Below are 10,590 nucleotides of genomic sequence, written 5' to 3' on the forward strand. Positions count from 1 at the left end.
AGACACACACACAGACACACACACAGACACACACACAGACACACACACACACAGACACATACACACAGACACACACACACAGACACACACACAGACACACACACAGACACACACACAGACACAGATCATATAAAAATTCAGAATAAAAAAGAAAAACCTGAAGGTATCACAAAATAAATAGAGCAAATACAGTCAGATTTTATTTATTTATTCATTTATTGTAAAACTAGGGGTTAAACCAAAGGCGTCAAACATGGTAGACTAATGCTTTACCACTGAGCTATATCCTGGCCCTGGCTGAAATTATGATGCAATTGCAATGCCGTTGAGTATGACTGTAGCCAGTATCTTTCATGACACAGTTAGCTGTGGCTGTACCTGTCACTTCCATACCGCAGTTAGCTATGACTATAGCCAGTATCTTCCATACCACAGTTAGCTGTGACTGTAGCCAGTATCTTCCATACCGCAGTTAGCTGTGGCTGTACCCATCACTTCCATACCGCATTTAGATGTGACAGTACCCATCACTTCCATACCGCAGTTAGGTGTGACCGTACCCATCACTTCCATACCGCAGTTAGCTATGACCGTAGCCAGTATCTTCCATACCGCAGTTAGGTGTGATTGTACCTATCACTTCCATACCGCAGTTTGGTGTGACCGTACCCATCACTTCCATACCAAAGTTAGGTGTGACTGCACCCATCACTTCCATTCCACAGTTAGCTGTGACTGTACTCATCACTTCCATACCCAAAGATGACTAGATCTGAGGAGTGTTCTCAGAATAGACCTGAAAGCTTTATGAACTGGTAAAAAGATAACAGGCAGTGTTTTCAGAATGGCAGAGTTTAACCTAAAAGCTGGTTCTATGGTACCCTCACATATGCGCCATTGGTAATCTATTGAACTCAAGGTGAGGGGGTGTCTTTAGGAAAAGGGCCCCTATTGAATTGGCTCACACTCTAGAAGTTTATGGCCACCACCAAGCATCTGCCATGTCAGCAAACAGAGAAATTCACAGACAGGGATAGCTGTGGATTGAAAGATGGATTAGTGGGTAAAGGTAATTGCTGCCAAACCTGAGGACCTGAGTTCAATCCTTGGAACCTACATGGGGGGGAAGAGACAACTGACCCTCACAAGTTCTGACCTTCACACATGCACCATGACGTATCTGCCCACCTAAATAAATAAATAACCGGTGGTGTGTGTGTGTCTGTGTGTGTATGAGAAAAACGAAAGCCAGAAGAGAAACAGAAAGAGGCATGCGAACAACAAGTTCCCATCAAGGTTTCATTAAGATGCACACAAGCCCTCAAGCTCCAGTCAAGGCGGCAACACCGCGGAGAAGGGACACTTGTCTCCACACGGTGATTATACAGCGGCCGTGTTCTAGGAAGCGGCTTTCTCATTTCAGCCACACAATCATGGCCCTGTGGGGGCAAAACTATTCTTCCCATGATTCTCCAACTGGGCTGTAGAAAACTGAACTTTCCCAGGCTTACACCATTTGAACCAGAACTCCCAAGCCAGCCAACAAGTGGGGAGCCATGGCTGCCAATGAAAGAATTCAGGGCTTAAAATCCCCCCAGGAAGCAGAGCAGAACGAAAGAAATATTGACAGGAAAGGAAGACGGACACCAGTTCAGTCCTGACTACAAAAAGGGGCTATTTTATGGTGTGGTGTGTGGATTAGTTCTAACTGTCGATGGGGAAAAGTCTAGAGTCACCCGAGGAAGGAGCCTCAGTTGAGAGATCGTCTGCATCTTCAGAAGAGACCCAGCCCACTGTGGGTAGCACCATTCCCTGGGCAGGTGGGAGGGCAGGCGAGTGTCTTAGGCTGTATATGAGTGAAGGGAGCTTGCTGAGCAAGCAGCAGCATGAGTGCCTTCTTTCTTTCTGCTCTTGACTGGACGTGATGTATCTAGCTGAAGTTTTCTGTCTTCACTTCCCTGAAGTGATGGACTGAACCTCAAATTATAAGATAAAATAGATCCTGCCTCCTCTAACCTGCTTTTAATCTGAGTATTTTATTATGGTAAAAGAAACAAAGCACAAAACATACAGGAATGGGTATTAAGGATACTCAAGACTAAATATATAATACATATAAAATGTCTTATGTCAAACTAAATCATCTCTCACACAACCAGGAGAGGAGAGAAAAATGATCTGACTTCAATTTGTTCAGCATTTATTTTCTTCAAAAATAAAAGAGAGAGAGAGAGAGAGAGAGAGAGAGAGAGAGAGAGAGAGAGAGAGAGAGAGAGAGATATTTGCCACAAGTAATTACTATGAAAAGGGAGCTATGCCTGGGAAGAACGTTTTTAATTATGAAATGGTATTTAACAATAATTATTCTCACAGTCTGAAAAAGGAACCCATCAATAGGTTACAAAGTTCACAGAGCATGTGCAGAGAGAATGGTCTATGCTGCTGTTACTCACAGCCACCTACTCAGGAATGACATAAAATGCTTGTTAATACCAACATGCCATTCTATGAAAAACAACGCAAGAAACTACCTCTCCCTCCCTCCCTCCCTCCCTCCCTCCCTCCTCCCCCCTCTGTGCATGCACACACGTGCGTGTGTACAGAAGCATGGGGTCATGTGTGTGTTGATCGAAGCCAACCCTGGGTTGTTATTTCTTAGGATTCCACCCATTCAAGTTTCTAAGAGAAGAGCTCTCACTGCCATGGAACTTGCCCTGTAGGCTAGACTGACTGGTCCCCAAGCCCCAGGGATCCGTCAGTGTCCTCTTACTGCGGGATGTGAGAGGATGTTTTATATGGGTTCTGGGGACCTAACGCAGGTCCTCTTGCTTGCATTTACCAACTCAACTATCATCGTCCCTCATTCTGCTCCTTCTAAAGAGCTTAGAATCTTGGGTAAGTTACTTGGGTTGTGGTCTCCTCTTCCACAGATGATGAAGTAAGTCTAGGGTCTACAGCTCTGCTTCCAAATTCTACTCTGCTTAGGCCTCCTTCTCCCCAGCAAGACTGGCAATGCCCAACAGTCAGGAGGCCATGGTTAAGCTCAGTTTTCTTATAATGATCTCAAAACATTTTAAAGATGAATTTACATTCACATCCTCTCCTACCACTCAACCACAATCATTCTGAGCCAAAATAGTAAAAAATGGTGAATCGTAACTCTATTATGAAAAAGGAAGTCTGGGGAAGTTCCCTAGAGAAAAAGCCACAAGCACTGATGAGAATAGCAGAAGCGACCATGGTGATTATTCATTTGACACTTTTCCTTAGCCTGGCCCTTCACTTCCACATTTGCAAGCTTTAGCTGGAGAGAGCAGCTCAAGGGAAAAGAGTGGAGAACTGGCATCCTTGGAGACAGAGTGTTGTAAGCACTCCTGGAAGGTCACTGAAATGCTCGGCCCAACAGAAGACTAGACCACAGGTCAGTGTCAGAGAACATGGGATATCTTAAGTGGACTAACCTCAATATTTCATCAGATCACAAACCTAGGACATAAAAACAAAACAAACAAACAAACAAAAAACCAACCAAAAAGCCTAATGCTTCCCAATGAGTTGGAAGGAAATCTTAGCTCCAGGTTTTACCTCACAATGAGATGTCATTCCACTGTAAATTTTATAGTGTCATGGACAGGCTGTGTCATGTCTCGGGCTCATTTTCCTCATATGCAAAAGGGGGCAATAACTCAGTTTCATCAACCTCACAAGTGAAAAAGAGGGTTACATAAGATGTACATAAAAGAGAAGAGAAAAGAGGGAGCAGAATTTTATGTTAATGCTGTTGCTTTTGACCCCTGGTTGAAGCTGAGGTTAAGAACAATACCTTAGCAGGATCTGCACACGGCGCAACAATGGCTCCCTTACAGGAGTAACCAACCACTTTCTGATTCGATGTGCGCCCCTCTCCATAAGAAGGACTCCTTATCTGGCACTGTAAACATGGTCAAAAGCACATGGCTGGGGGCTGTCATAGACTCTAATGGAGAAGCTACTGCTTCTATTTTGTTAAGCAGATGTGACATGCCCATCAAATTGCCTTCTAAATAACTATATTTATGCCCACAGGTTATTGCTGCTGCCGGCTTTAATCAAAGAATGTTCTTTCTGCAAAAGGCAGAGGCTCATAATTGCTCAATTGATTAGACTAAGTGACAATTGAATGCTCAGCCAGATGCAGGACATTTATATCACCCCCAAGGCTAGGGGAGCGTTGACGAAGACTGGCAGGAAGAGTGTAAGAGATGAAAGGAATGCGTCTGTGGGGTGAGTGGAGGTTACTATGGAATGCTGACTCTGTGGAATGGCATGGCCACTGCATCCCTGAAGCTTATGACAGCAGTGAGTCACTAAGCAATATCTGCACATGATTAGGCCGTCAACATGCGGTCATGGGCAAGGAAGAGATCACGTGACACACATCATTCTTGAGGATGTTTGCAGTTAGTGGATACTGGAGGAGAGACATTTCCCTCAGTAGCAGAAATGGGAAAGGTGTCTGTGCTCCTATAAATAGCCCTAATGTAACTCATTGTGTCATTAAATGAGAGAGAGAGAGAGAGAGAGAGAGAGAGAGAGAGAGAGAGAGAGAGAGAAACATTAGTGCCAACAGATGGGAAGAGAAGGGATCAGCTGTAATCTGTAATGGGAGAGACATAAGAAAGAGTGACAGGAAGTAGAACGATATAAAAAACATTATACACATATACAAAAATGTTTAATATATGAAATATATGTACTACTAAAAAATAGCTGTACTTCAGGATAATACAGATTGGGTTCAAAGTCCAGCTCTGAGCAACTTGGTGCCAAATATATAACCTTTTTGAAACTAGTTTATTCATATTTAAGTCTGGACTAAGACTAGTTACCTATCTTCCCGGAAGAACAATGAAGAAGAGACCCGTGGCCATTTGTTCTTCTGATGCTGCTCATGGGAACAGCAGCATGTGGGCTGCTCTGGGGCTAATGCAGAAATGTCCTCCGTGGACACGCTTCGTAATCAAACAGGGCCGGTGCAGTCAGGAGAAGTCAACAGACAGGAAGGAATTCCCTGGCTGGCAGAACACTAGGAATTTCAAGGGAAAATGTCCTGAAAGTTTCCTCTTGGGACTAGTCTTGCCTCCACCTCGCCTTCAGATTCCAAGAGAGCCCAGGCTGGGAAAAGCTGTTTGATGTTACAGTAACATTTTCCCATGAACATAAAAGCGCTTGAATCTTTTGCTTTGTATGATTTGGAGAATGAACTACACTGGCCAGTTTTTTACTGCATGAGTTTACTGATGTCCTGATTAGGTATTGGTCAACTTGACACAAGCCTGAATTATCCGGGAAGAGGAATGTCAATTGAGAAAATGCCTCCATCAGATTGCCTATAGGCAATTCTATGGGGATATTTTTTTTTAGTTAATGATTGGAGAGGGAGGGCCAAGCTCACTGTGGGCAGTGCTACACCTGGGCAGGTGGTTCTCAGTGGTGTAACAGGCTAAGCAGCTTCCTCCATATGCTTCTGTTTCAGTTCCTGCCTCAGGTTCCTGCCTCGGCTCCACTCAATGGACTATAACCTGGAATGTAGAAGCCAAACAAAGTTTCTTCCCACGTTGCTTTTGGTCATCAAGTTTATTACAGAAACAGAAAGGAAATTAAGACAATAAGTACACAGTAGGCCAAAGTAAAATACTAAATAGCAAGCAGTGAATGGATAGATGGATGGATGGATGGATGGATGGATGGATGGATGGATGGATGGATGGATGGCATAACACCATTAAATTGGGCATTCACAACATCCAGCAGAAGGGGAAGCCCCTCTATGGCAGCCAGTTGGAGTTCTCAGAAGGAGGCGTGTCCAGGGCAGAACGGAGTGCCCCTTGGATGAGGGTTCTGAATAAAAGGGCAAACAGTAAAACAGAGGTAAAGTATCAAACTGGGAGCTCAGAACATCCAGGAGAAACCAACTGGGGAGGTGGAGGCATCAGCTGGAATTCTGAATTGAGCTTTCTCTCTAGGTCTGAACTTACAGCTTCCTTTTCCAAGTATGGGAACTTTTACATCAAGGGTAAGCAGGAGGGACCTCTGTTGGAAAGAGTTCACTTCTCACTGTCCTCAACACACAACATTCCTACACCGGGATGTTTTGCGGTTTCTTCCCTCTCACAGTTAGGGAGGTAGCACACCCCCAGACCTTGAAGGACACTTTGAAACAGACACACAAAACAGACATGCTTGGATCTTAACTGGAAGGGGCAACCCCAGTTCCAAAGCCAGCTTCTCAGTGAGCTCTAAAAGCACACAACAGTTTGTAGATGTAACAGACACCGATCACATCTTTACAAAGCCTTCCTAGTACGAAGCAGGCAGGGTGGATGCTGTTTCCACCCCTAAAGAAACCAAGAAGGCAAAGGCTCAAGTCCAAGCTAGTTTTCTTAAGCAAACTGCCAACCAGCTAAATAAAGGCTGTTCTTACAGCCCTTCTCGCTCCACTTGGCTAAGGCCAATAACATCACTCTCACTGAAATAAAATCTGCCCAATCGAAACCCAAATAGGCCTCAAATAGGAGTAATTAACAATCCCTTACCTGTTATGAAGCAAACGTATGTACAATAAAATTGAAATGGCTACCAGCCACATCTTTACATATACTGACCCATTTGAAGTTTGGGAGCAGTTTCAGAAGTCTGTAGACGGAAGTTCCTGGCCCGCCTGGTCCCACAGCCATTCAATCCCAAGTGAAGATGGTACTTGTATTGGTCAGTTTCACGTTACTATAACAAAATCCCTGTGGTAAATAATGTGAAAACTGTTTGCTGCGGCTCACTGATTTGGAGGTTCTGGTCCAGGACTGGGCGGCTTCATTGATTGTTCACCAGGTGGGAACAGCTACAGTGAAGAGTGTGCAGGAGAGCAAGCTGCTCACCATATAGACAGGAAGCAAAGGGAGAAGGCCTAAGACCTCTTACTAGGCCCCTCCTCCTCCAGCACTACATCTCCCAATAACGTCACACCAAGGACCAAGCCTTTGACCCTGGGGGCTCCAGGAGGCATTCAACATGCAATCACTGTAACAGTCAAGAAGGCGTGCAGGCTCAGGAGAGAGTTCAGCTGGCAACATGATGACCCCGAGCTCCACACTCAGAACCCATATAAAACAAAACAAACAAACAAGCAAACAAACAAAAACACACATGCAGAGTGGCAGTCACGTGTAATGCCAGTGCTGGGGAGGTATACATGGCAAATACCTGGCTAGCCTACTTTACTCGGTAAATCTCAGGCCAGTGAGACCTTGTCTCAAAAACAAGGTGGGTCGTGGCTAATGAGTAAGAGTTGAGATTGTTCCCTGGCCTCTCTCTACCCACACCCATACACCCCACAGGCACATACGTGTACGCCTACACACACACACACACACACACACACACACACACACACACACCCCACACACGCGTTATTTAATGAGATGTAACCAGACTGAAGGATTCAATCCTACTTGGGTATCTGAATCCCAGAGTTTTTTCTCTTTTTTTCTATTCTATTAAAGACAACACTTGGTTATTCTGCATTCCTTATAGTTTCATGCTGCTTACTAGTGATATATGGTCAACAGTCTTCTCAACACACACTTTTTTAATATTTTCATTTTTTAAAATTGCCATTCTAAGGGCTGGTGTGGTGGCTCGTGGCGTAGAAGCACCTGCCACTCAAGCCTGATGACCTGACTTTGATCCCTAGAGACCATATCAAGGTAGAAGGAGAGAACCAACTCCACCAAGCCGTCCTCTGGTCTTCACGCATGTAACATGGCATGCACACACCCATGTGCAGGTACACATCACACACGTTATAATAAATCAGAATTTAAGATTAACACCCATTTTCCCAGTCTTGTCATAACCAGGGATGGGAATGAAATGTAAAATGAGCTCTGCTGGGCACGGGGGGCAGTGTGTGTGTGTGTGTGTGTGTGTGTGTGTGTGTGTGTGTGTGTGTATGCATGTCTGAGTGTGTATGTGTGTGTGTATGCATGTCTGAGTGTGTGTGTGTGTGTATGCATGTCTGAGTGTGTATGTGTGTGTATGCATGTCTGAATGTGTATGTGTGTATGTGTGTGTGTGTGGCAGTTGGGGGGAACTTGCAACACTGTCCTTTCCCCCTCGCTTTCCCTTCTCCTCCGTGCTATAAACTCAGATGTAATCCTTGTAGCTTCAGGCACCTCCATGGACCGTGGGAGAGACACTAAGAGAATCAGTGGAAATGGTACCCCACTAGACCACTGAGCCAACCGAGACAGCGCCACTTCTAGACTGCTTGTTAAGACCAGAAAATGAATCCTTGGCTGAAGCTGCCGTAAACTGTTTACTATAACTTGAAACCAAGCGCCTCAATAAGATGACGTAAGAGCCACAGGGATTGCTTTTGCCCTCATGTTTTGTAGTGGGTGCCACATGATGTCAGAATTGGGGGACTAGGTTTAGGGTGGTTTTCCTGCTGCTGAAAGTTAAAAGGCTGTGAATTTAGCTCAGTGGTAGAATGCTTGCTTAGCAAGAGAGACTGAGGCGCTCGGTTTCTTTCTCCAGCAGCCCTCCCCGTAACCAGTTAATAACAAAAAAAAAAAAAAACAAAAAACAAAAAAAACCCAAAAAAACAAAAAAACAAAACTTGCTAAAAAGGTTCTAATCAAAGGCTGGAAATACAGTAAGAGTCCCCTGCCTTCTCCATATTCACTCAGGGAGTCTACCCCAAACATTTATCTATTTAGAGCCACAGTGTTCTTGTAAATGCCCACAGCATGAAGGATTGATTGGCTTAGTTAGGTGAGAAAAGACTCAGTAAGAAGATCCACTCTATTCAGGAAGGAGTGGACACACGCATGTGTGCATGCATGCATGTGCACACACGATGTGGGATTTTTTTCTTTTTCCCTTCCCTCTCTTCTTTTTGGACAGTTAAAGATTCAGTAAGCAAAATGAAAAGAAGAAAGGCTAAAGCAGGAAGAGGAACCAAGGTTCCTCTGGAAGGAGAGAAGACAGGAATGTACCAGACAGCGGCTCTTGCCTCTGTCTGGTGTGCAGTGCATGCGTGTGTGTGTGTGTGTGTGTGTGTGTGTGTGTGTGTGTGTGTGTGTTAGCAGGGAACGCGCTCTCCAGTGTTGTTTGTTGAAATCCAGGAAAGGTGTTATCCATCCACCCTGTAAAACAATCATTCTGTATCTTCTAGTTTTAATGTATACGTATACTTAAAAATTTCAGCAAGCATTATCAAGGTAATATGAATGTGCACATATATGTATATGATATACACATGTATGAGTAAAAAACTCATTCTATAAATACACTTAGAGGCTCAGATTTTTTCCATGTAAGCTCAGTAACATTGTAGTCTAGAGCCAGCCAAGAACTTTAACCCTGGTTCTCTATTAGAATGTTGTTGGAGCTAGGTGGTGGTGGCACATGTCTTTAATCCCAGCACTCAGGAGGCAGAGGCAGTTGGATCTCTGTGAGTTTGAGGCCAGCTTGGTCTACAAGAGCCAGTTCCAGGACAGGCTCCAAAGCTACAGAGAAACCCTGTCTCCAAAAACAAAAAAAAAAAAAAAAAAAGGATGTAGTATCCCTCTGTCCCTCCCTCCCTCCCTCTCTGCCTTGTTTATGGATCAGATGTAAACTCTGAGCTACTGCTCCAGCACCAAGCATGCCTGCCTACCTGGCTGCCTTCTGCCATGCTCCCTGCCATGATGATCATGGACTCATCCTTTGGAACTGTAAGATCCCATTAAATGCTTTCTTCTATAAGCTGCCTTAATGGTGGTGTTTTGTCTTGGCAATAGAAAAGTAACTAAAAGACAATGATGTAGTATTAAATGTTCATTATCATTAACCTTGGTCATTTATATTTCTTTCTGCATGGAGATACAGAAAATGAGATATTAAGAAGAAAACATGGAACAAACATAGCTACAACAGTAGGAATGAGGGCTGGGAGATGAGTTAAGAATGGGTACTACTCTCCCAAAGGACCCTAGTTTGGTTCTCAGCACCCACATCAGGGCTTACAACTACTCTAACTTCAACTCTGATGGGACCTGGTGCTCTCTTCTGCCCTCCCTGGGTACCCACATGCACACACATGCATACATACACAGACACATAAATAAAACTAAATCTTAAGAAGAGACAAAAGTGAATTAATCCTTCAACATAAAATATAGAAGCAGTTTTGTGTTTATATGTCCCAAAAGAGATACCTACATGTTAATAGCATTTTTCTCTGGGCAGAAAAAATATAGATATTTTTACTTCCTTACTTCATTAAAATTAAATTTATAGCAATTTTACTTATGATGAAAATAAATGATTTAATACACACACACACATACACACACTAAAAACTTAAAGGTTATTCTGACTGTAAGTTGACAAGGTGTCACTGCCTTGACCAAGAAAAAAAAAAAACTTTTTCAAGCTTCTTAAAAAGTTACAGGTCTTTGGATTCACCTTTTTAGCTTCTCTAGGATCGTGAATTATAAGCTCACTGTCCTTTATTTATGGCTAGAAACCAAATATGAGTGAGTGCATCCCATGTTCCTCTTTTTGGGT

The 10,590-nt window shown here is 43.7% G+C and overlaps 1 protein-coding gene across 1 annotated transcript in view; it reads right to left on the reverse strand.

Moving 5' to 3' along the window:
- The window catches only part of Thsd4 (thrombospondin type 1 domain containing 4), a 571,613-nt gene that overhangs the window by 236,465 nt on the left and 324,558 nt on the right, over nt 1-10,590 (reverse strand). The window lies entirely within an intron of this gene.

This window comes from Microtus ochrogaster, unplaced genomic scaffold (assembly GCF_000317375.1).
Source record: "Microtus ochrogaster isolate Prairie Vole_2 unplaced genomic scaffold, MicOch1.0 UNK33, whole genome shotgun sequence".
Classification (NCBI taxonomy): domain Eukaryota; kingdom Metazoa; phylum Chordata; class Mammalia; order Rodentia; family Cricetidae; genus Microtus; species Microtus ochrogaster.